This window comes from Palaemon carinicauda, unplaced genomic scaffold, assembly GCF_036898095.1.
Source record: "Palaemon carinicauda isolate YSFRI2023 unplaced genomic scaffold, ASM3689809v2 scaffold523, whole genome shotgun sequence".
In the NCBI taxonomy this organism is placed as follows: domain Eukaryota; kingdom Metazoa; phylum Arthropoda; class Malacostraca; order Decapoda; family Palaemonidae; genus Palaemon; species Palaemon carinicauda.
This window is the reverse complement of record NW_027171787.1, coordinates 99,591-120,549: the sequence shown is the minus strand read 5'-3', so window position 1 is coordinate 120,549 and position 20,959 is coordinate 99,591. Positions and strand designations below refer to the sequence as shown.

The following is a 20,959-nucleotide window of genomic DNA, read 5'->3' as shown; positions in this document are numbered from 1 at the left end:
CGAGCGAAGCGAGCCAGTGGCGGAACAAGAACCATTATATGTAATGTTATCGTAACAGTGCTAACGTTATCGTAACGTGACTGAAGTGACACAGATTAACATATATATATATATATATATATATATATATATATATATATATATACAGTATATATATATACAGTATATATATATATATATATATATATATATATATATATATATATATATATATATATACAGTATATATATATACAGTATATATATATATATATATATATATATATATATATATATATATGTATATATATATATATATATATATATATATATCAAAGACCAGTATATTGGGTTTGTGACCTGGGACCCCCTAGGTTAGGTTAGGTGGGTTTGTTAGGTTCTGTACCCTTTTTGTACTTTCTTATATAATGTAAAGGTTATATGGAAAAAATCTTTAAAATACACATGATAATATTACCGTAGCATTGCTACCGTTAGCAATGCCTTTGTAACATTGTTAACACTGTGTATCATTGGTAACGTTGCTTATTTTAGCATTCCTAGTAGGCTACATACGCGAGTTTTGTGACCTGGGAACTCCTAGGTTAGGTTTGGTGGGTTTGTTAGGTTCTGTACCCTTTTTGTACTTTTTATAGATTGTGTAAAACTTATCTGGAAAAATTATTTAAAATACGTATGGAAATATCTAGCATTATTATCGCTAGTAATGTCACCGTACCGTTGGTAACGCTGTTTATCATTCGTATCGTGACTAATTTTACCGTTCTGAGTAAATACCTGAGTTTTGTGACCTGTCAACTACTAGGTTAGGTTGGTTTGTTAGGTTCTGTACCCATTTTGTACATTTTATATATTGTGTAACCGGTAATATTATAATAACAATCCCAGACATCATTGGTAACACTGTATCATTGGTAACGTTGCTAATGTTATCGTTCGCAGTACATTCGTGAGTGAAGTGACACCGTTGAACAAGTGCTTATATTTAAGTATTTTAACACATATGTGACAACAGTGATTATATTTAGCCATTTTAACAGAAAATATATGTTTTCCTGTAGAAAATAATGTGATTTAACCGGTTTTCACTTTCATTTCAGCCTTAACAGCAACCAATTCGCAACTTAAAGTTAGTCGAATTGGTTGATCTGTTTGTTTGCGGTTGACATAAAGGTCAAATTCGGTTAAATCACGTTATTTACTATAGGAATACGTATTTTCTGTTTGAAATCACACCCTGTAATACAATACAACTTTACCGAAATTTGTTGAACATAGAAATTGTTATAGTATAGTTCAGTGCTAATGAGTAGAAAATGGGTTTATACCGTTTTCTTTGCCAAGGCATTTTTTTTTTGGTTTACTTTAAATGAATGATCGTTATTGTTATTGCAAAGAGATTCACCAGCCAAAAAGATCGATAGTCTCGGGTATCAGACCTAACATATCCTAACCTATCCTTTACCATATCTTTAATGCTGTTTTGGGGGTAGTTTGACGACATGTTCCTTCATATAATAGTTTTTAAGATGCAGTGCACAGATGTCCATTTTCTGTAAATAAGTGGTATTAATTATAAGTGTCATGGAATGTTGAAAGATAGAATTATGAACTGTAATCGGGTAGTGTAGAGGTGGTTGAGTCATCGGAGGTTTGTCGGCTAAAATACTTGGCTGCTCGGCTTACACACAGAGCATGATGCTCATCTCTTGTCAGTACAGAGGCGAGCCAGGTGTTGAGTTACTCATGAATGGCATTGCCCTAGCAAGCCGGGCAATGCCCTAGAGACTGACTATAAATACATATGATCAGTACATAGGATCAGGGAGGGCCAGGTAATGGATGCTGATGCCTCAGTAGGTGGACCTATAGGCAACCCCAAATCCCCCAACCTTAGTTCGCAAGGATGGTGAGGTTGCAGCTACTAAAGGAACTAACGAGTTTGAGCGGGACTCGAACCCCAGTCAGCAATGTTACCAAATAAGGCTAACACAATCCTAAAAAAAGCAAGGTTCATATATCGTTAAATTGCTAGCGAAAATGAAATTCGCTTTAAGAAATGGACGAGTGCTGTATATTTAATGTGGGCTGGGTCATAATAACCCTTTTACCCCCAGGCTATTTGGAACTTTCCAACCTTTAACCCCCAGGGGTTATTTTTTTTTAAGCACATTTTGCAGTATATTTTTTTTTAAATTGCTCTAACAGCCTTAATTTTCATCATAGAGAGGTCAGGTTGGTCTCTTTCTCTTGGAAAATGCCTGAAGTATCTAAAAAAATTATCAAAAATATGAAAAAAAAAAATTTTATAGCATTTATTTGCTAGGACGTACCGGTACGTCCATGGGGGTAAAGGGATGGCTTTTGTGAAACGTACCAGTATGTCCTTTGGGGGTAAAAGGGATACCTTACGTATCGGTCGATTTAAATGTGAGGTATGTTTTTTACTCTGTCCATTGTTTTCATTTAAGAGACTGTGGCGGGATATCAAGAGTTACGTTCTCCATGGCGGAATTCAAAAAGAAAATTTTATTCAATATTTATCTTATGTCTTTATCTGCCTGGTAAAAATTATTATACGTATTTTAATGTTCAGTTTCTTTTTTTCAATAATTAGCAAACTAAAGTGTGCTTATTTTTCCAGCAGCACAAGAGGTCTAATTCCCTGCTTCAAGCCGCCAAACTGTCCCCCCACCCATCTACGTTTACGACAGGGTCAGTGACAGTTCTTCCTTTGTCAACAGAAGACCCACAGGCTTCGACCTCCCAAACTTAAGGTAAGGATTTATTTGTGAATTGTCATTCCGCTTTAGTTTGTGACCTGGTAAGGGGGTTCGGGGGCTTGCTCCTGGCTAGGGGTTGTGACCTGGGAAGGGGATCGGGGGGTCTTGCTCCTGGCTAGGGGTTGTGACCTGGGAACTACTAAGTTAGGTTAGGTGGGTTTGTTGGGTTCTGTACCCTTTTACAAATCTCAAATGTGTTAAATAATCATAGTTGGCCCATGTTCAGCCACTTGCATGATTCATATATTTTTCCAACTGGTTATGTTGTTCTTATTTTGCATTTCTGACCATTATTATTGCTGTAAATCTCTCGTTTATGACATTCCCCACCCTTAAAACCCTGGTATCGTACTGGGGCCGCCCATAATTGTCTATATAATGGGGTCCAAAAACTCATGAATGGGTGGTTTGCCCCAACAATCAAAGTATGAAATGCATAAAACACAAGATAACGAGTAGGAAAAATTATATGGATCATGTATTTGACTAGAAATTAAAGTATTTACTGGTGGACCCATAGGCGCCACCAAATCCCCCAACTTTAGTTCGCAAGGATGGTGAGGTTGCAGCTACCAAAGGAACTAACGAGTTTGAGCGGACTCAAACCCCAGTCAGCAACGTTACCAAATAGGATATCACAATCCTAAAAAAAGCAAGGTTCATATATAGTTTAATTGCTAGCGAAAATGAAATTCGCTTATAAGAAATGGACGAGTGCTGATAATAACTTGCGTATCGGTCGATTTAAATGTGAAGTATGTTTTTTACTCTTTAGTCCATTATTTGCATTTGAGAAACTGAAGGGGACTTACTGTGCATGCCTTTTTTTTCCATGTATTGCGGAGCCTTCTGTGCATTTACAATGACATATCTGTCAGGTGTTTTTTTTTAAACCAATTAGCAGCTTATAAGTAGTTCTTCATAAGTTCATGTATGTTCTTTTACAACACCTATCCCCACTGTTTTTCCATATGCCAAGGTTGTTGTCTGAGGGAGTGGGAGATACATTCCCTCTTTTTCAGAGATAATGAAGGGGTATATGAATTCCTACAGAACCATGGAGTCATCCCTTCAGACATTCAATGCCCTTCCTGCCAACAGCCATGTGTCTTTAGATCTCAAGTTAATCAGTGGGCTTGTAATCGATCAGTCAAGGTTGCTAAGAGGGGAAAGCGTCGTGCATGGGGTTTTTCCGTAACCGCATTTAAGGGCACTTTCTTGGAAAAGGCTCACGTTCGAGCATGGGAAATACTGCTGTTCGTGAATCATTTCCTTGAAAGGGCCTTTTTGCACGATGATGTCACCTATAACCTTGGCTGGACATTACAAACTTCGCTTAACTGGATGTCTTATTGTTCGGAAGTCGCGGAAAATTACTGCCAGAACTTGCCGGGTATTGGTGGGCCTGGCAGTGTCGTCGAAGTGGATGAATCCAAGTTTTGGGATGTCGGGATATAACAGAGGTAGGCTTTTGTCTGGTGTGTTTGATTGATTGATTTAAAGTTTTTTGTGTGGTGTGTGGGTGTTCGTTGGCATGGAGTGGTAGAGCAAAAAAAATTTTTTGATCCCTTTGGTGGACCAACAGTGATTCATTTTATTCAATATTTATCTCGTTATGTCTTTATCTGCCAGGTAAAAAATTATTATATTACGTATTTTAATGTTCAGTTTTGTTTTTTCAATAGTTAGCAAACTAAAGTGTGCTTATTTTTCCAGCAGCACAAGAGGTCTAATTCCCTGCTTCAAGCCGCCAAACTGTACCCCCACCCATCTACGTTTACGACATGGTCAGTGACAGTTCTTCTTTTGTCAACGGAAGACCCACAGCCTTTGACCTGACAAACTTAAGGTAAGGATTTATTTGTAAATTGTGATTTTGCTTTAGTTTGTGACCTGGTAAGGGGGTTCGGGGGCTTGCTCCTGGCTAGGGGTTGTGACCTAGGAAGGGGGTCTGGGGCCTTGCCCCCGGCTAGGGGTTGCGACCTGGGAACTACTAAGTTAGGTTAGGTGGGTTTGTTATGTTCTGTACCCTTTTACAAATCTCAAATGTGTTAAATAATCACAGTTGGCCTATGTTCATCCACTTACATGATCCATATATTTTTCCAACCTTGTTATCTTGTTCTTATTTTGCATTTCTGACTTCTTATTGCTGTAAATCTCTCGTTTGTGACACTCCCCCACCCTTAAAACCCTGGTATCGTACTGGGGCCGCCCATAATTGTCTTTGTATAATGTGGTCCAAAAACTCATGAACCGGTGGTTTGCCCTAATAATCAATATTTTGTTGAAGGCTGATTTATATATTAGCCTGTTTTGTCTTTCAGAGTATGATATATAAAATGATAAAAGTGATATCAGTATTTTATAAAGGACCATTTGTCCCGATATGGTATACTTTAATGCACTGCATACTTAGGAGGTCCAGGAATCCCCCAGTCACGACTAGAAAAATGTAAACTATGTGATCCGTTAGAAGATGTCTGATTTAAGCACACAAACTCCACTATCTCTGCTTGCAAGAAGATGAGTCTCCTACTCTAGTGGAGGGTTAGAGTAGGAACAAAAGGAGAAAAATATCTCGGGCAGGGATATTTCGATATGACCTTAGTGGGAAGGAAGAGGTTTGCCTTCGTGGAATGCTAGTGTTTTACAAACACCAACTTCATTCCTCAACCACATTTATTCCTCCCATTTTATAGGACCATGTGGTTTGACTCAAGGTGTAACAACTAGCTCTTATGGATGGATTTCAAAATGCATACTACAAACAAGGTCGTCGTTGAAGTTATCGAAGTTGATGTTATCTTCATATTGAAGTCTTAGTATTGCATTCGTCAAAGTCATCGTCATTGAGTTCGTCTAAGTCTTCGTCGTTATTATCAGAGTCGTCTTCATATGTAATTTTTGCATGAAGAATTTATATCTTTTTCAGGAAATCTTATAAAATTTTTTTTTTACCTTTTTTTTCAGAACTTAATCCGGAAACGTTAATCTTCCTAATTGTTTTAGCTACCACCACTTATTTTTTTAATTTATCAAACTTTATATAAGAAATATGTGTTGCTTCTCATTTCAGAGTACGATCTAGTGTACATGGTGATCCCAGCATCATCGCATGTTGGAAAGGATATTTTATGAAGGTTTTCGCCATCACTCAACTTATTCCATTCGGAACATCGGGAAACGCCTGTAAGCTACTCCCCGTTCCCACTCTTTTTAACCTTGGGATTTAGGTCGGGAATCCTCGGCCTGAAGGACAAGACTCCTGAGGAACGTGAGAAACGAACGTAATGGAACCCTGACCTAAGGTTATCATGCAAGGGATTAACCGGTTGCAGACGCACCGTGAGGTATTAGGAGTACCTGCGATAAACTCTCCCAGAAGACATTGCAGAATCTTGCAATTAGTGTTCCAGAGCTCTTGGAAGGTTTTAAGAAAAGGGCTATCTATAAAATAAAGAATAGGGAGTTTTAACCCAAATATTGTGTTGAAGGCTGATTTATATATTAGCCTGTTCTATAATGCTGGTATTCTTTAGTCTTTCTTTGGAGGACTTTATTCGGAAGAAAATGTTCTTCATAATTGTGTTATACTGTAGTTAATTTACTATTTTTTCTTTCAGAGTATTATCTACAAAATGATAGAAATGAAAGCATTATTTTGTAAAGGATCATTTGTTCCGATATGGTATACTTTAATGCACTGCATACTTAGGTGGTCCTGGAATCTCCTAGTCTTGACTAGAAAAATTCAAACTATCATGTGATCTGCTAGAAGATGTCTCGATTCAAGCACAACAATTGCCGCTATGATGTGACCTGCCAGAATATGTGTGGTTTTAGCACACAAACTCCACTATCTGTGCTTGCAAGAAGATGAGTCTCCTACTCTAGTGGAGGGTTAGAGTAGGAACAAAAGGAGAAAAATATCTCCGGGTGGGATGTCTCAATATCACCTAGTGGGAAGGAAGAGGTTTGCCTTCGTGGAATGCTAGCGTTTTACAAACACCAACTTCATTCCTCAACCACATTTATTCCTCCCATTTTATAGGACCATGTGGTTTGACTCAAGGTGTAACAACTAGCTCTTATGGATGGATTTCAAAATGCATACTACAAACAAGGTCGTTGTTGAAGTTGTCGTCGTTGAAGTTATCGAAGTTGATGTTATCTTCATATTGAAGTCTTAGTATTGCATTCGTGAAGTCTTAGTATTGCATTCGTCAAAGTCATCGTCATTGAGTTCGTCTAAGTCTTCGTCGTTATTATCAGAGTCGTCTTCATATGTAATTTTTGCATGAAGAATTTATATCTTTTTCAGGAAATCTTATAAATTTTTTTTTTACCTTTTTTTTCAGAACTTAATCCGGAAACGTTAATCTTCCTAATTGTTTTAGCTACCACCACTTGTTTTTTTAATTTATTAAACTTTATATAAGAAATATGTGTTACTTCTCATTTCAGACTATGATCTACTGTACATGGTGATCCCAGCATCATTGCATGTTGGAAAGGATATTTTATGAAGGTTTTCGCCATCACTCAACTTATTCCATTCGGAACATCGGGAAACGCCTGTAAGCTACTCCCCGTTCCCACTCTTTTTAACCTTGGGATTTAGGTCGGGAATCCTCGGCCTGAAGGACAAGACTCCTGAGGAACGTGAGAAACGAACGTAATGGAACCCTGACCTAAGGTTATCATGCAAGGGATTAACCGGTTGCAGACGCACCGTGAGGTATTAGGAGTACCTGCGATAAACTCTCCCAGAAGACATTGCAGAATCTTGCAATTAGTGTTCCAGAGCTCTTGGAAGGTTTTAAGAAAAGGGCTATCTATAAAATAAGGAATAGGGAGTTTTAACCCAAATATTGTGTTGAAGGCTGATTTATATATTAGCCTGTTCTATAATGCTGGTATTCTTTAGTCTTTCTTTGGAGGACTTTATTCGGAAGAAAATGTTCTTCATAATTGTGTTATACTGTAGTTAATTTACTATTTTTTCTTTCAGAGTATTATCTACAAAATGATAGAAATGAAAGCATTATTTTGTAAAGGATCATTTGTTCCGATATGGTATACTTTAATGCACTGCATACTTAGGAGGTCCTGGAATCTCCTAGTCTTGACTAGAAAAATTCAAACTATCATGTGATCTGCTAGAAGATGTCTCGATTCAAGCACAACAATTGCCGCTATGATGTGACCTGCCAGAATATGTGTGGTTTTAGCACACAAACTCCACTATCTGTGCTTGCAAGAAGATGAGTCTCCTACTCTAGTTGAGGGTTAGAGTAGGAACAAAAGGAGAAAAATATCTCCGGGTGGGATGTCTCAATATCACCTAGTGGGAAGGAAGAGGTTTGCCTTCGTGGAATGCTAGCGTTTTACAAACACCAACTTCATTCCTCAACCACATTTATTCCTCCCATTTTATAGGACCATGTGGTTTGACTCAAGGTGTAACAACTAGCTCTTATGGATGGATTTCAAAATGCATACTACAAACAAGGTCGTTGTTGAAGTTGTCGTCGTTGAAGTTATCGAAGTTGATGTTATCTTCATATTGAAGTCTTAGTATTGCATTCGTCAAAGTCATCGTCATTGAGTTCGTCTAAGTCTTCGTCGTTATTATCAGAGTCGTCTTCATATGTAATTTTTGCATGAAGAATTTATATCTTTTTCAGGAAATCTTATAAATTTTTTTTTTACCTTTTTTTTCAGAACTTAATCCGGAAACGTTAATCTTCCTAATTGTTTTAGCTACCACCACTTGTTTTTTTAATTTATTAAACTTTATATAAGAAATATGTGTTACTTCTCATTTCAGACTATGATCTACTGTACATGGTGATCCCAGCATCATTGCATGTTGGAAAGGATATTTTATGAAGGTTTTCGCCATCACTCAACTTATTCCATTCGGAACATCGGGAAACGCCTGTAAGCTACTCCCCGTTCCCACTCTTTTTAACCTTGGGATTTAGGTCGGGAATCCTCGGCCTGAAGGACAAGACTCCTGAGGAACGTGAGAAACGAACGTAATGGAACCCTGACCTAAGGTTATCATGCAAGGGATTAACCGGTTGCAGACGCACCGTGAGGTATTAGGAGTACCTGCGATAAACTCTCCCAGAAGACATTGCAGAATCTTGCAATTAGTGTTCCAGAGCTCTTGGAAGGTTTTAAGAAAAGGGCTATCTATAAAATAAAGAATAGGGAGTTTTAACCCAAATATTGTGTTGAAGGCTGATTTATATATTAGCCTGTTCTATAATGCTGGTATTCTTTAGTCTTTCTTTGGAGGACTTTATTCGGAAGAAAATGTTCTTCATAATTGTGTTATACTGTAGTTAATTTACTATTTTTTCTTTCAGAGTATTATCTACAAAATGATAGAAATGAAAGCATTATTTTGTAAAGGATCATTTGTTCCGATATGGTATACTTTAATGCACTGCATACTTAGGAGGTCCTGGAATCTCCTAGTCTTGACTAGAAAAATTCAAACTATCATGTGATCTGCTAGAAGATGTCTCGATTCAAGCACAACAATTGCCGCTATGATGTGACCTGCCAGAATATGTGTGGTTTTAGCACACAAACTCCACTATCTGTGCTTGCAAGAAGATGAGTCTCCTACTCTAGTGGAGGGTTAGAGTAGGAACAAAAGGAGAAAAATATCTCCGGGTGGGATGTCTCAATATCACCTAGTGGGAAGGAAGAGGTTTGCCTTCGTGGAATGCTAGCGTTTTACAAACACCAACTTCATTCCTCAACCACATTTATTCCTCCCATTTTATAGGACCATGTGGTTTGACTCAAGGTGTAACAACTAGCTCTTATGGATGGATTTCAAAATGCATACTACAAACAAGGTCGTTGTTGAAGTTGTCGTCGTTGAAGTTATCGAAGTTGATGTTATCTTCATATTGAAGTCTTAGTATTGCATTCGTGAAGTCTTAGTATTGCATTCGTCAAAGTCATCGTCATTGAGTTCGTCTAAGTCTTCGTCGTTATTATCAGAGTCGTCTTCATATGTAATTTTTGCATGAAGAATTTATATCTTTTTCAGGAAATCTTATAAATTTTTTTTTTACCTTTTTTTTTCAGAACTTAATCCGGAAACGTTAATCTTCCTAATTGTTTTAGCTACCACCACTTGTTTTTTTAATTTATTAAACTTTATATAAGAAATATGTGTTACTACTCATTTCAGACTATGATCTACTGTACATGGTGATCCCAGCATCATTGCATGTTGGAAAGGATATTTTATGAAGGTTTTCGCCATCACTCAACTTATTCCATTCGGAACATCGGGAAACGCCTGTAAGCTACTCCCCGTTCCCACTCTTTTTAACCTTGGGATTTAGGTCGGGAATCCTCGGCCTGAAGGACAAGACTCCTGAGGAACGTGAGAAACGAACGTAATGGAACCCTGACCTAAGGTTATCATGCAAGGGATTAACCGGTTGCAGACGCACCGTGAGGTATTAGGAGTACCTGCGATAAACTCTCCCAGAAGACATTGCAGAATCTTGCAATTAGTGTTCCAGAGCTCTTGGAAGGTTTTAAGAAAAGGGCTATCTATAAAATAAAGAATAGGGAGTTTTAACCCAAATATTGTGTTGAAGGCTGATTTATATATTAGCCTGTTCTATAATGCTGGTATTCTTTAGTCTTTCTTTGGAGGACTTTATTCGGAAGAAAATGTTCTTCATAATTGTGTTATACTGTAGTTAATTTACTATTTTTTCTTTCAGAGTATTATCTACAAAATGATAGAAATGAAAGCATTATTTTGTAAATGATCATTTGTTCCGATATGGTATACTTTAATGCACTGCATACTTAGAAGGTCCTGGAATCTCCTAGTCTTGACTAGAAAAATTCAAACTATCATGTGATCTGCTAGAAGATGTCTTGATTCAAGCACAACAATTGCCGCTATGATGTGACCTGCCAGAAGATGTGTGGTTTTAGCACACAAACTCCACTATCTGTGCTTGCAAGAAGATGAGTCTCCTACTCTAGTGGAGGGTTAGAGTAGGAACAAAAGGAGAAAAATATCTCCGGGTGGGATGTTTCAATATGACCTAGTGGGAAGGAAGAGGTTTGCCTTCGTGGAATGCTAGCGTTTTACAAACACCAACTTCATTCCTCAACCACATTTATTCCTCCCATTTTATAGGACCATGTGGTTTGACTCAAGGTGTAACAACTAGCTCTTACGGATGGATTTCAAAATGCATACTACAAACAAGGTCGTCGTTGAAGTTATCAGAGTTGATGTTATCTTCATATTGAAGTCTTGTCATTGCATTCGTCAAAGTCGTCGTCATTGAGTTCGTCTAAGTCTTCGTCGTTATCATCAGAGTCGTCTTCATATGTAATTTTTGCATATAAAATTTATATCTTTTTCAGGAAATCTTATAATTTTTTTTTTTTTTTTTTTTTTTTCAGAACTTAATCAGGAAAAATTGAATCTTCCTAATTTTTTTAGCTACCACCACTTATTTTTTTGATTTATTAAACTTTATATAAGAAATATGTGTTACTTCTCATTTCAGAGTATGATCTACTGTACATGGTGATCCCAGCATCATCGCATGTTGGAAAGGATATTTTATGAAGGTTTTCACCATCACTCAACTTATTCCATTCGGAACATCGGGAAACGCCTGTAAGCTACTCCCCGTTCCCACTCTTTTTAACCCTGGGATTTAGGTCGGGAATCCTCGCCAGGAAGGACTAAGACTCCTGAGGAACGTGAGAAACGAACATAATGGAACCTAGGTCATCCTGCAAGGGATTTAACCAGTTTCAGACGTACCGTGAGGTATTAGGAGTACCTGCGATAAACTTTCCCAGAAGACATTGCAGAATCTTGCAATTAGTGTTCCAGAGCTCTTGAAAGGTTTTAAGATTAGGGCTATCTATAAAATAAAGAATAGGGAGTTTTAACCCAAATATTTTGCACTGCATTCTTAGGCGGTCCTGGAATCTCACAGACTTGACTAGGAAAGTGTAAACTATAATGTGATCTGCTAGAAGATGTCTGATTCAAGCACAATTGCCACTATGATGTGATCTGCCAGAAGATGTGTGGTTTTAGCACACAAACTCCACTATCTGTGCTTGCAAGAAGATGAGTCTCCTACTCTAGTTGAGGGTTAGAGTAGGAACAAAAGGAGAAAAATATCTCTGGCAGGGATATTTCAATATGACCTAGTGGGAAGGAAGAGGTTTGCCTTCATGGAATGCTAGTGTTTCACAAACCAACATCATTCCTCAACCACATTTATTCCTCCCATTTTATAGAACCATGTGGTTTGACACAAGGTGTAACAACTAGCTCTTATGGATGGATTTCAAAATGCATGCTACAAACAAGGTCGTCGTCAAAGTCATCGTCATTGAGTTCGTCTAAGTCTTCGTCGTTATCATCAGAGTCGTCTTCATATGTAATTTTTGCATGTAGAATTTTATATCTTTTTCAGGAAATCTTATAATTTTTTTTTTTACATTTTTTTCAGAACTTAATCCGGAAAAATTTCATCTATCTAATTGTTTTAGCTACCACCACTTGTTTTTTTAATTTATTAAACTTTATATAAGAAATATGTGTTACTTCTCATTTCAGAGTACGATCTACTGTACATGGTGATCCCAGCATCATCGCATGTTGGAAAGGATATTATATGAAGGTTTTCGCCATCACTCAACTTATTCCATTCGGAACATCGGGAAACGCCTGTAAGCTACTCCCCGTTCCCACTCTGTTTACCCTCTGATTTAGGTCGAGAATCCTCGCCAGGAAGGACTAAGACTCCTGAGGAACGTGAGAAACGACCTAAGGTCATCCTGCAAGTGATTTAACCAGTTGCAGACGTACCGTGAGGTATTAGGAGTACCTGCGATAAAGTCTCCCAGAAGACATTGCAGAATCTTGCAATTAGTGTTCCAAAGCTCTTGGAAGGTTTTAAATAAAGGGCTATCTATAAAATAAAGAATAGGGAGTTTTAACCCAAATATTTTGCACTGCATTCTTAGGAGGTCCTGGAATCTCACAGTCTTGACTAGAAAAGTGTAAACTATCATATGATCTGCTAGAAGATGTCTGATTCAAGCACAATTGCCGCTATGATGTGATCTGCCAGAAGATGTATGGTTTTAGCACACAAACTCCACTGTCTGTGCTTGCAAGAAGATGAGTCTCCTACTCTAGTGGAGGGTTAGAGTAGGAACAAAAGGAGAAAAATATCTCTGGCAGGGATATTTCAATGTGACCTAGTGGGAAGGAAGAGGTTTGCCTTCATGGAATGCTAGTGTTTCACAAACCAACATCAATCCTCAACCACATTTATTCCTCCCATTTTATAGAACCATGTGGTTTGACACAAGGTGTAACAACTAGCTCTTATGGATGGATTTCAAAATGCATGCTACAAACAAGGTCGTTGTCAAAGTCATCGTCATTGAGTTCGTCTAAGTCTTCGTCGTTATCATCAGAGTCGTCTTCATATGTAATTTTTGCATGTAGAATTTTATATCTTTTTCAGGAAATCTTATAATTTTTTTTTTTACATTTTTTTCAGAACTTAATCCGGAAAAATTTCATCTATCTAATTGTTTTAGCTACCACCACTTGTTTTTTTAATTTATTAAACTTTATATAAGAAATATGTGTTACTTCTCATTTCAGAGTACGATCTACTGTACATGGTGATCCCAGCATCATCGCATGTTGGAAAGGATATTATATGAAGGTTTTCGCCATCACTCAACTTATTCCATTCGGAACATCGGGAAACGCCTGTAAGCTACTCCCCGTTCCCACTCTGTTTACCCTCTGATTTAGGTCGAGAATCCTCGCCAGGAAGGACAAGATTCCTGAGGAACGTGAGAAACGAACGTTATGGAACCCTGTAAGGTCGTTCTGCAAGTGATTAACCAGTTTCAGACGTACCGTGAAGTATTAGGAGTACCTGCGATAAACTTTCCCAGAAGACATTGCAGAATCTTGCAATTAGTGTTCCAAAGCTCTTGAAAGGTTTTAAGATTAGGGCTATCTATAAAATAAAGAATAGGGAGTTTTAACCCAAATATTTTGCACTGCATTCTTAGGCGGTCCTGGAATCTCACAGACTTGACTAGGAAAGTGTAAACTATAATGTGATCTGCTAGAAGTCTGATTCAAGCACACAATTGCCAATATGATGTGATGTGTGATTTTAGCACACAAACTCCACTATCTGTGCTTGCAAGAAGATGAGTCTCCTACTCTAGTGGAGGGTTAGAGTAGGAACAAAAGGAGAAAAATATCTCCGGGTGGGATATTTCAACATCACCTAGTGGGAAGGAAGAGGTTTGCCTTCATGGAATGCTAGTGTTTTACAAACACCAACTTCGTGGAATGCTAGTGTTTTATCAACACCAACTTCGTGGAATGCTAGTGTTTCACAAACACCAACTTCATTCCTCAACCACATTTATTCCTCCCATTTTATAGGATCATGTGGTTCGACTAAAGGTGCATCAAGTTTCTCTTCTGGGTGGATGCATTTCAAAATGCATGCTACAAACAAGATCGTCATTGATGTTGTTATATTTGAAGTCTTAGTTGTCTTCGTCGTAATCATCAGAGTCGTCTTCATATTTGATTTTTGCATTTAGAATTTATATCTTTTTCAGGAAATCTTATAATTTTTTTTTTTACATTTTTTTCAGAACTTAATCCGGAAAAATTTCATCTAATTGTTTTAGCTACCACCACTTGTTTTTTTAATTTATTAAACTTTATATAAGAAATGTGTTCTCATTTCAGAATAGGATCTACTGTACATGGTGATCCCAGCATCATCGCATGTTGGAAAGGATATTTTCTGAAGGTTTTCGCCATCACTCAACTTATTCCATTCGGAACATCGGGAAACGCCTGTAAGCTACTCCCCGTTCCCACTCTGTTTACCCTGGGATTTAGGTCGGGAATCCTCGCCAGGAAGGACAAGACTCCTGAGGAACGTGAGAAACGACCTAAGGTCGTCCTGCAAGTGATTTAACCAGTTGCAGACGTACTGTGAGGTATTAGGAGTACCAGCGATAAAGTCTCCCAGAAGACATTGCAGAATCTTGCAATTAGTGTTCCAAAGCTCTTGGAAGGTTTTAAATAAAGGGCTATCTATAAAATAAAGAATAGGGAGTTTTAACCCAAATATTTTGCACTGCATTCTTAGGAGGTCCTGGAATCTCACAGTCTTGACTAGAAAAATGTAAACTTATCATGTGATCTGCTAGATGATGTCTGATTCAAGCACAATTGCCGCTATGATGTGATCTGCCAGAAGATGTGTGGTTTTAGCACACAAACTCCACTATCTGTGCTTGCAAGAAGATGAGTCTCCTACTCTAGTTGAGGGTTAGAGTAGGAACAAAAGGAGAAAAATATCTCCGGGTGGGATATTTCAATATGACCTAGTGGGAAGGAAGAGGTTTGCCTTCGTGGAATGCTAGTGTTTTACAAACACCAACTTCATTCCTCAACCACATTTATTCCTCCCAAGGTCGTCGTTGATGTTATCATATTTGAAGTCTTAGAGTTGTCATCGAATTCGTCAAAGTCTTCGTCGTCATCAGAGTCATCTTTATATGTAATTTTTGCTTGTAGAATTTATCTTTTTCAGGAAACCTTATAATTATTTTTTTTACATTTTCTTTTCAGAACTTAAACCAGAAAAATTAATCTTACTAATTGTGTTCTAGCTACCATCATTTTGTTTTTTAATTTATTAAAGTTATTTTAAAGAAATATTTATTTTTTCTCATTTCAGAGTACGATCTACGGTACATGGTGATCCCTACGTCATTGCTTGTTAACCTAAACTGACTGGAACAAATTTCTTTTCTCTTTTTCTGTTTCAGGTGAGCCTGCCTGTGAGGTCCAACCACGCCACTTTGTCCAGGGCGTGACGGGCGCCGTTGCGGCACGTTCATGTCCTCGGAGGAGACCGATCCTCACACACACTGCATACACTGTCCTTTGTACCGAAGTCGCTCGTGTTCGAAGGAATCCCCTTGTAGTGTGTCGGGAGTGGTTGCCATACCAGTGGGTGAGGTTTGGTATGAGGAAGAAAGTAGTTTAAAAGGGATTCTCCCCCTTCGGGTTCAGCCTGGAAGGGGAAGAAGTTGATTATGAGTGGCGCCCTGGTAACGCCCGGATAACCTAGTTTGGGGTCTCCTCCCATTGTCTCCCTTAGAGAGGCAGTGAGGGATTCATCCGCAGGGAAGTCCCTCTCAGACGACGCTGTTTGTCTGCTGTGGCCCTCCTTTGGGTTGATGCGTTCCCCGTCAAAGGAGAAGCTACTGGAGGTTTTGCGTCTTGGTCCTCTTCTGCTCTATCTTAATAGGTCCGCTAACATACCTATTAGTCCAGACCTTTCTTCACGTCTAAAGGAACGTGTTCCTTTACCCCAGAGATTATCATCTATGTCAACTGGAGCTGCTGTAGTTCCCCCCAGCCACCCTCGAGTGGGTAAGCAGGGTTACCACCTCGCAGTTGAAATCTAATGGCTACCTTTCAGCTATGCTGAAAGATAATCCACATAAATAACTCCAGGTCTGTATTAGTTAGGGAAAAATACAAATTATCTATGAATTTGTCTTTTTCAGTGACTTGTTTTGTTGTCAACAGTAGATTTTTTTCTTGCAATTATTTTTAATATGAACATAAGTTGTCCCGACACAAGATACAAAACTACCGCTCTTTAACCTAATATTGTTATTTTGGCTGAGGTGAAAACTAGTCAAAACTAAAGTTAACCAGGGTTTAAGTAACCCGGTAGTTAGTGGGGGTGTGTTCACCCACTCCTCCCACCAACACTGGTGACTCGGTCACTTTTTATTTTGGCTCAGTAGAGTGTAGACGTGTGTCCCTCTCCCGTTAACCTAAGCTAGCTGGAACTAATTTCTTTTCTTTTTCTTTTTCAGGTGTTCCTACCCGTGAGGTCCAACCATTCCACTTTGTGCAGGCCGTGAAGGGCGCCGTTACGGCACTTTCATGTCCTCGGAGTAGCCAGATCGGGTACCAATAATGACACAATTACAGCAATTGATGGTGTAAAACGTAATTGTAAGAAAGGAAGTTAAACCGAGTGGTTCTTGGAGGTGTAAACGTAGTCATAATTCAGTCGTGTTCTGAAATTTCTGCCTTCAGTTGACACGAACCCATTTTCTCAATATCTAACCTAGTCTGTCATTTTGTGTTTTCATGTTGGTTATTAATGGATTTACTAAATGCCTATTGCTGAACATGTGAATTTTCATCAGGTTTGGACAATGCAAAGTGTGGCCCAAGGTACTCAGGCTTTGTGTATAGTACTGTAACATTTACTGCAGTGCATAGGTAACAAACTACTGTAGTACTGCAAGTTTTGACAGCATTGTTTTGAAGTGACTACTTGAGGCATCCATTTGCTCCTTCTGCGCACAATACGTAGATGGCTAGATAAGAACTTGGAGATAATTCAACAAGCCCAATGAAATTTCATTGGGTGGTTTAGCGAGGAGTATTTTATGATACTGTACTGGGCATATTTCAGCAGCCAGTATATAGTAACAGATAATAGAATTAGAGAGATGATTTGCTTAACCCTTTTACCCCCAAAGGACGTACTGGTACGTTTCACAAAAGCCATCCCTTTACCCCCATGGACGTACCGGTACGTCCTTGCAAAAAAATGCTATAAAATTTTTTTTTTCATATTTTTGAAAAATTTTTGAGAAAATTCAGGCATTTTCCAAGAGAATGAGACCAACCTGACCTCTCTATGACAAAAATTAAGGCTGTTAGAGCAATTTAAAAAAAATATATACTGCAAAATATGCTGGGAAAAAAATAACCCCTTGGGGGTTAAGGGTTGGAAATTTCCAAATAGCCTGGGGTTAAAAGGGTTAACTGTAGTTTTATTAATAAATTTCAGCATCAACTATCGAGTCCCTTCATTTTACTTGCTTTTGAAAGCTCCTGTGCCTTAATTTAGTGTGTCTTTTTTTGCCGTCGGACTACTATTATACCAGCTTTCTTTCTCCCACCCTGCTGTCTTGCCTCTTTGTACTTCATATGGGCTAGATTCTATATATCCAATTGAAATCCTGTCGAGGTGTTTTGTTGAAAGTCGTCAAGTATTGAATGGGGTAGTTTGTAGCGCTACGGCCAAGCGTCCTAATTTGCTTATTATCGCTCCGACTGTTATCTTGTATAGAATAAAAACGTTTGGAAATGGTCTACGGATCTTAGATATGTGCTTAAACGCACACTTTTATGTTTTTTGCCGAAAACCCTAAATTACCTGAAAATTTGTGGCTCGAGTTCTTACTCCGGCCACGAATCTTGTCGCTCCCGTAGTAGGTAAGGGGGGGTCCGAGGGGGCGAAGCCCCCCTGGGTAAGGATATGGCTTTTAGCATAGGTTAGGTGGGTTTTTTAAGTTAGCTTCTCCCACCAAAATCGTTTTTAGAACGACGGCCACAGTTCATAATATTCCAGTTTTCTACGAACTTGATTTTAGAATGACAACCACAGTCCACCCCACTTTATAATATTCCCATTTTCTATGAATGAAAACGTATCTGGCCGTCACCCTACAAAGGCTCCATTGAATGTATTTTATTTTTTTCCATTTTGGCCTTTTTGTCTTACAGTTTAATGAAATTGTAACCGCCATTGTTTTTCAATTTTTAATTACTAATTATTCATAATGTGGGGGGGTGGGCTGTGCCACCCTAGCAGTACCAGCCGAACTCGATTGAGTCCCATGTCAGGCTGGGAGGAACATAGAGGGGAGACGTCCCCTTTTTTGTTTCATTTGTTTGATGTTGGCTACTCCCCAAAATGGGGGGAAGTACCTTAGTGTATGTATATATGTAATTATTCATTTGTAGATATATTTAGAATTTTTTTAGTATTTATTCTCATGTCTTTAAATGTTGTAGTAAAATGTGGGAGGTTGGGCTGTGGCACCCTAGCAGTACCAGCTGAACTCGGTTGAGTCCCTGATTAGGCCGAAGGAACATAGAGAGTAGAGGGCCCCTTTTTTGTTTTGTTTCATTGTTGGTGTCGGCTACCCCCCAAACTTGGGGAAGTACCTTAGTGTATGTATGTATGTAATTATTCATTCATTTGTAGATATATCTAGGATTTTTTTAGTATTCTCATGTATTTAAATGTTGTTGTAAAATCTGGTTTTTTGCTTAGCTTAGTAATAAGTGAATTTGATGTTGAATGAACAAAAAAGGTCAATGTTTTTAATACTTAATTTATTTCTACAGGTAATTCTTCACGTATGCAATACGGTTATCTTATTCGAGTTGATCTGACTCTCAAAATTTGAAGTGAATTTCAAGATTATGCACTGGGAAGAATTTAAGCATCTTTACCCAGTTAACATATATGGTAGAAAATTTCTTATCACTATGTGAAATTTGAAATAGACATTGGCTTGATAATTTTTTTTCTTAAGCACCGCATTTTGGGTTCAGTTGTCTTTTAATTTCTATGTCAACTTATTGCCTTCATTCAATTTAAAGTTATAGGTTATCTAGTGTGGTGTTAAGACCGGCAAGTATGAAGTTAAACACAGTATAACTTCATATTCATTACAAAAGATTGTTCCAAATCAATGATTTGTCTAAATGTGAAGCATTTATAATTGGTCTGTTCACAAACTTCTATGTATTGGTTACCCTTGGGTGTCTTCACCCTTATTACTGGAAAGGGATAATGCATGTCTTGTCAAAATTTATTGTTACCATTTTATTTGTAAGAAAATTGGGTCTTTGTCTTTAACCCTTTTACCCCCAAAGGACGTACTGGTACGTTTCACAAAACTCATCCCTTTACCCCCATGGACGTACCAGTACGTCCTTGCAAAAAAATGCTATTTAAATTTTTTATTGCATATTTTTGATAATTTTTTGAGAAACTTCAGGTATTTTCCAAGAGAATGAGACCAGCCTGACCTCTCTATGACAAAAATTAAGGCTGTTAGAGCAATTTAAAAAAAATATACTGCAAAATGTGCTTGGAAAAAAAAAAAACCTCATGGGGGTTAAGGGTTGGAAATTTCCAAATAGCCTGGGTGTAAAAGGGTTAAAAATCTTTTGATTTGAAAGTTCCATTATTTTATTGAAACTTCCTGGAATTCATTTGCTATTTATTCTAAAACCAGGAGCCCTTTTAATGAGAGAATGCCTTGATGAAGTCATTGAGCTTCAGCACGGCACACTTGATGGGCAAGAGGGTTCTTGAACTTGGGGAAATTGCTCCCCCAGTTCGAATCTAAATTTCTCAATCATCTTTTTCTTCCAATATTAATTTGACCTTCTCCTAATTTTATAAACTTTCTTTCGTGTTGCTTTACCAACTCCACGAGAAAAATTTCCCTTATATATGTATATATGTATTTATTGATTTTTCTTTTTCTTTTGGCTTGGATGTTTCTACATCCATTATAGCTGCTGGCACGGATGGTTATATATTTGCTATTGAGGTAGTAGGTTGGCCAAGGCACCAGCTGCCCGTTGAAATACTACCGCCAGAGAGTTATGGGGTCCTTTGACTGGCCAGACAGTACTACGTTGGATCCTTCTCTTTGGTTACGGTTCTTTCTCTTTGCCTACACATACGCCGAATAGTCTGGCCTATTCTTAACAGATTCTCCTCTGTCCTCACACACCTGACAACACTGAGGTTACTAAACAATTCTTCTTCGCTCAAGGGGTTAACTACTGCACTGTATTTGTTCTGTGGCTACTTTCCTCTTAGTAAGGGTAGAAGAGACTCTTTAGCTATGGTAAGCAGCTCTTCTAGGAGAAGGACACTCCAAAATCAAACCATTGTTCTCTAGTCTAGGGTAGTGCCATAGCCTCTGTACCATGGTCTTCCACTGTCTTGGGTTAGAGTTCTCTTGCTTGAGGGTACAATCAGGCACACTATTCTATTTAATTTCTCTTCCTCTTGTTTTGTTAAAGTTTTCATAGTTTATATAGGAAATATTTATTTTAATGTTACTCTTCTTAAAATATTTTATTTTTCCTTCTTTCCTTTCCTTACTGGGCTATTTTCCCTGTTGGGGCCCCTGGGCTTATAGCATTTTGCTTTTCCAGCTAGGGTTGT

At 38.1% G+C, this 20,959-nt stretch overlaps 1 long non-coding RNA gene across 3 annotated transcripts in view; it reads left to right on the top strand.

Annotated features, from left to right (window-relative positions):
* The first annotated feature begins 2,536 nt into the window (after window positions 1–2,536).
* Window positions 2,537–20,959, top strand: part of LOC137637084 (uncharacterized) — a 46,476-nt gene continuing 28,053 nt past the window's right edge. Inside the window, exons 1-2 of one of the 3 annotated variants that reach the window (XR_011043378.1) lie at window positions 2,537–2,777; window positions 4,500–4,632. This is a non-coding gene — a long non-coding RNA (uncharacterized lncRNA). Of the gene's footprint in view, window positions 2,778–4,115; window positions 4,247–4,499; window positions 4,633–20,959 lie in introns of those variants that run through there. The other 2 variants (XR_011043377.1, XR_011043379.1) reach the window with 2 other exon arrangements.